The sequence below is a fragment of the Brassica napus genome, unplaced genomic scaffold (genome assembly GCF_020379485.1).
Source record: "Brassica napus cultivar Da-Ae unplaced genomic scaffold, Da-Ae ScsIHWf_2285;HRSCAF=2946, whole genome shotgun sequence".
Lineage (NCBI taxonomy): Eukaryota > Viridiplantae > Streptophyta > Magnoliopsida > Brassicales > Brassicaceae > Brassica > Brassica napus.
This window is the reverse complement of record NW_026015674.1, coordinates 11,693-16,875: the sequence shown is the minus strand read 5'-3', so window position 1 is coordinate 16,875 and position 5,183 is coordinate 11,693. Positions and strand designations below refer to the sequence as shown.

Sequence of the window (5,183 nt, the reverse complement as noted above, 5' to 3'; positions counted from 1 at the left end):
GTCATTTTTTTTTTCTCAAATTGACATTTCTAAATCCACATGTCTTTTTGATTACTTAACATTTAGATAAAAGTATCTTGGTTTATGATAAAAGTATTAGTTAACATCTTGGCTTATAGTAATTATATCATAAATTGCATTTTATACGTTAGAGGGAATATTTTTCCCCCGAGAACCTATATTATGTTTGAGCAAGCGTTGTGTGTATAGAGGAAATTTCATATGGTTTGGAATCTATTTTTCTATTCTTTTCTCATACAGATCAAAATACATAGAATTTTTGCATTGTTTTTCTTTTCTTCTTGTACATATGATCCTCTAAAGGCTTAACCAATTGTGATTCTTATTGAGATTACACTAACATATAAAAATATTATTGGTAACATTCCAGATCGTTAGCGAAATACATAAAGCACCTGTTTAGGCTAGAAAAATGTTTTTACCTACATTTTTCTGAGCTATTACGATTTCTTTTCTTCCCAGCTGCTTCTGTGCATCATTGTTGTTTGCGTTGTCTTTTTGATTCTGCTCAAAATGGTGTTGGGATGCACACCTACAATAACATGTATTCCGAACCCCAAAATATCAGAATAAGAGGCTTCCAGAAAATTAAGACAATATCTTCAAGGAGAAGGTCTACATAGGATAGAGGGGAGTAAATGAATTCTACCTGGAGTAAACTCCATTTGCTGTAGATTCTTGCAACTTTTAATCTCCTCATTTGCATGTCGACTGTAATAGGCTGACTCTGCACACCACCAACACTGCATAGGGCTAAGATTACACCAGTCATATCAATGATATTAACCTGACATCAATCAAAAGCAAAATTAATTAGGATACAATGTGATATAAGCAAAAAAAAAAAACAAGAATCAAACACTAAAGGTCAATCAAATCACCAAAACCACACTAATCTGAGAAGTCAACAATCACAAAACGGCAAGAGGAATTTATCTATATCAGTACTTACCAATTGATCTGCAAGCATTGAAATAGATTTGAACGTAAACATCCGATTACAGAGGTTGAATACGTCTCCAAGCTCAGCCCAAAAAGGTCAAGCCAACAGAGGGCAGAGATAGTGGGTTGAAAATTAATATTCATATAAATGACCAAAGAAACCAACTCTCTTCCCCACATCTATAATAGTATTTACGATTCATAGTGTAGTTGAGAAGCCTCGTCTTCGTAGGTTCTTGTGTGTCATAAATGCAACAAAAGATCAATTAACAATAAAGGAACAATGAAACATGACCATCTACAGCAATGAAGTCTTGCTAATACTATCAAATTCAAACAAAAAGTCTCAAAATTGAAACGTTTCTCAGCAAAAAAGAACATTTATTTAAATGAGAAACCAAAACTGAGCTCATAAATTATACCAGCTTCACGGCAGCTTCTTCTTCTCCAGTTTAGATATTGATCTTTATGATACACAGAAAAATCAAAACTTTATCAGACCAATGCAAGAGCTAAAAGCTGGAAGATGTCAATATGAGTGATTCGTTGTTCATAACTAAATAAAGTTCCACGACTTGCTCTGTACTAAAAGTCTAATCAATAAATTTTGATTCATCTCGATTCATGATCTCTGCAAAGAAATCAAAATAACAATCGATGAATTTTGTGAATATATGCTCTCTCTTATCTTACTGATTTGTAGGTGATGTACTTGAGGATACTAAATTGAGAGAGTATTTGCTACTAAATAAGTAAATATGAAAGCCTGTATACGTGTTCATCAATCAGTAGCAACTCAAGCCCGATTAGGACGTTGTGCTCCTAATTGACGGATAACACGGAAAACCAACTAGGACGGATCTCATAGGGCTGGTTAGACATCATTGAAGAGCAGTGATGAAGGACCCTTGCCGGTGATTTCGGACGATCTGTTAGCAGCGTAAAAGTTTTTAGCTTGAATTTTGTGAGGATGAGTGAGAGAACAAAACAAAATAAAAAAGAATTAAGCAAATCTCGTGTTAGTGTTTTCACAGATTGTGAGGATGTTGTTCAAGTGAAGAAAGCTAACCTTTTCATAGGTGATCAATAAACCGCCTTGCAGAGAGATAACTCACAATCAATATCAAGATCGTGCTAAACGTTGCTCTTTGGAGTTAAGAAGGCGATAATGGTGTTGAATCTGTAACTCTGACGGTTTCGTTTGAGTGCAATAGAAAGCTAAACGACGCGAGAGGAGACAGACAAAGAGATTCTCCATCACGATTTCAGTAATTAAAACAGTCGAAACATCGTTGACTGTGTGAGAGATAACGCAGAAAAAAAAATTGATAGGTAGCGAATTTGGAAGAAGAACAGAAACCCTAGCGCTTCATGTGAGTTATCAGATTTGGGCCTTTCTGTTTGGACTACAATTGTGATGATTAACAAAAAGCCCAGGATGCCTATTTTAAAATGAAACGATGAGTTTTGTGATGGTGGGACACGTGTCGCACCAGGAAACTTCGAATTAGTGATGTGGCAGACGACGTGGACTCCCTGGGAGAGAAGTAAACTGTTCTTTATATATATAGATAGATAGATATAGATATTACCAATGCTTTTAGATTCTTAGATTCAATGGATTAACAAGTGATTTCACATCCATGTCAGAGGTAATTTTGTGGACAACCGCTTCAGAAATCCACTAGCTTATTTGATTGGGCAATCAACTTTTTGTAGTTTCTTGTGTAATCAACTTATTTTTTGGTCCCAATCTCTGTCTTTTTTCCTCTTTGCTTGGTTTGAGTTTGGTTCGTGACTAAGGCTCAGTTTTAAGAGATATGCTTCGGTCAAATCAATGAAACACCAAATCTGTTGTAGATTTTTGATAAAAGCTCCAGATCTGATGATTCACGGTTTGGCCTAGCCACAAAGCTTTTGTTTAGAAATCAACGCCTAGATTTGGTGAGTTTTGTTGTGTTGCATATCTCTGGACTTCTTGTATGGTATGTTGCTTTTCAGATTTTTCTAAGGTGATGGAGTTTGTTGTGGATTCCTCTGATCCGTCTTTATGCTGTTTATGGCATGTGTTCTTGGTGCTCCGGATTAGGTGGGCTTGGCTCCTAGTTGCTTGTTCAGATCTTGTGGAGATTTGATTTTTGTGTGGCTTCATTCCTTGGCGTTTCTCAGTCGTGTACGACTCATCCATTTCTGGAGGTTGACTAAATCTGAAGGATTCTCCCTTACCGCTTTGTGAAGCTTGTGTTACTTGGGTCCTGAGGTGTTTCCTCGTTGTACTAGGAGGGAGTGGTTTTACAGTGGTTTGGTCAGGGGCATTCCCGTTCAACAGCATTCATAGATTCTCTATCAATAAGATTTCTCTGTTTTGTTGAGAGTGCTATTCTTGATCCACGAGTCTTGTTGCTTAGTTTAAAGTGTTGGTCTATAAACGTCATAGTTTGTTATTGTTTGGGCTTTTGCTGTCCTTTATGGATTTTAGATTCTGAAGATATTGTGTTTCTGCCGGCTTAGCTAACCACAGACACATCTTCGTCCGTTGGTCATGTTTGTTCCATAACATCTATAATATAACCAGTTGACGAGAAAAAAATTTAATAAAACAAAATAAAATAACCAACTTGTTGTCTAATTCAAGTTCTATGGTAGTGATTGGTAAAAGTCTGAGTGTGGTATTTGAAGCGGTTTTGTCCAATCCGCAATACAGTCACCAATCACAAAACCAATTAAAAACTTTGCGGTTTTGGTAAATCAAAAAGTAAAACCGCACCTACACAGTAACTGATGTAAAATGGTCTTGTAATTAATGGACCGCACTTGAAATTTGTAAACACGTAAAACGCACTTCCACTTTATTTTATTTATTTATTTAATAATATATAATTAAATATACAATAAAATTATATAAATTAATGATTAGAATAAACTAAGGGTCCGAATGGTAATCGCAGATTTGATAATATAAGCGGTAGGGATGACAATCAAGGACCTGGACCGCGGGCCTGACCCGTAAAGGCTTGCTGTAGGGCGGGATTGGGCTTCCATTTGGCAAGCCCGCAAAATTGCGGGCCTCGCGGGACGGGTTCAAAGCGGGACGGATCGAAAACGGGACGGGTCGAAAGCGGGATGGGCTTAACCTGCGGGATTTTGAAGACCCGAACCCTAAATCCCCATTTTTTGTTTTCGCCTAAAACATTGAGAGAGAGAGAAGTCGATTCGACGTTATGTAGCTCCGGTGATGGTGGTTTCAGGGTCGATGATGCTTCCGGTCTCCCAAGCGCCTTCGATATGCATAGGTGGATCTTCTTCGAGACATCATAAGAAGTTTGAAAACTCACTTTCCACCGAAGAAGAAGATCTAGTTCCCGCTATGGGTTCTTCATAGTTTTGCCTATATGTTTTTGCTCACATTATCATACATTTTGGAGTTTTAGGTTTCAATATATCTTTAACTGACTTCTATTATTCTTATTTGCAGAAGAAGAAGTTGATGGTGAAAAAGAGAAATTTTCATCTTTTTGTCGCTTGTTGGTAATAAAGATGAAGAACAAGAAGTGTGATTGGTGTTTTCTTTTTTATTTGTTTTTAGGATTAGCATCTTTGATTTGGTGTTGGTTTTATTTAATTTTGGATTCAGAAAACTAAAGCTTTTGTTATGAACTTATGAGTTATAATATTTGGATTCAGCAACTAAAGTATTGTTTATTTTTAAAATGTTTGGAGTCTAACAAAAGTATTTAAACTAGTGTTTTGATCCAACTAAAATCTTCAACTAACAAGTATATTGCCTTATCCAGTTCAATCTTCAACTAAACTCACTTACTGATGCGTCATGAAACTGATAAAGCGTCCTGAATCATGTTTTGAAGCGTTCAGGAGCCATATGTTCGTTTGTAATTCTATGTCCCGCGGACCGATCCGAAAAGCCTACATGTTTTGCGGTACGGGTTTGGTCAGCCATTTTGAGGACCGCAGCCCGCGCGGGCCTGACCCGCCGTGACCCGCTCGAAGACGAGCCCGCTGCGGTACGGGACGGGACGGGACGGATCAACCTGTTTGACATTCCTAATAAGCGGTGCGGAATTAAAGTGCGGGACGGTTCAACTGCGGTTCGTGCGTTTTGTGGGACAAGTGCGGTTTTGATAAAATTAGCGGTGCGGAATTGTGTTTAATTGGTGAAAATATAGTTTGCGGAATTAAAAATAAAAATAAAACTGAAATGT

At 37.3% G+C, this 5,183-nt stretch overlaps 1 long non-coding RNA gene across 1 annotated transcript; it reads right to left on the bottom strand.

Moving 5' to 3' along the window:
* Positions 1-268: 268 nt before the first annotated feature.
* On the bottom strand, positions 269-3,792 carry LOC125600498. The gene is made up of 2 exons (XR_007333829.1): positions 671-3,792; positions 269-553 (listed from the first exon to the last, which is right to left on the bottom strand). It is a non-coding gene; the product is annotated as an uncharacterized LOC125600498 (long non-coding RNA).
* Between the last annotated feature and the right edge of the window lie 1,391 nt (positions 3,793-5,183).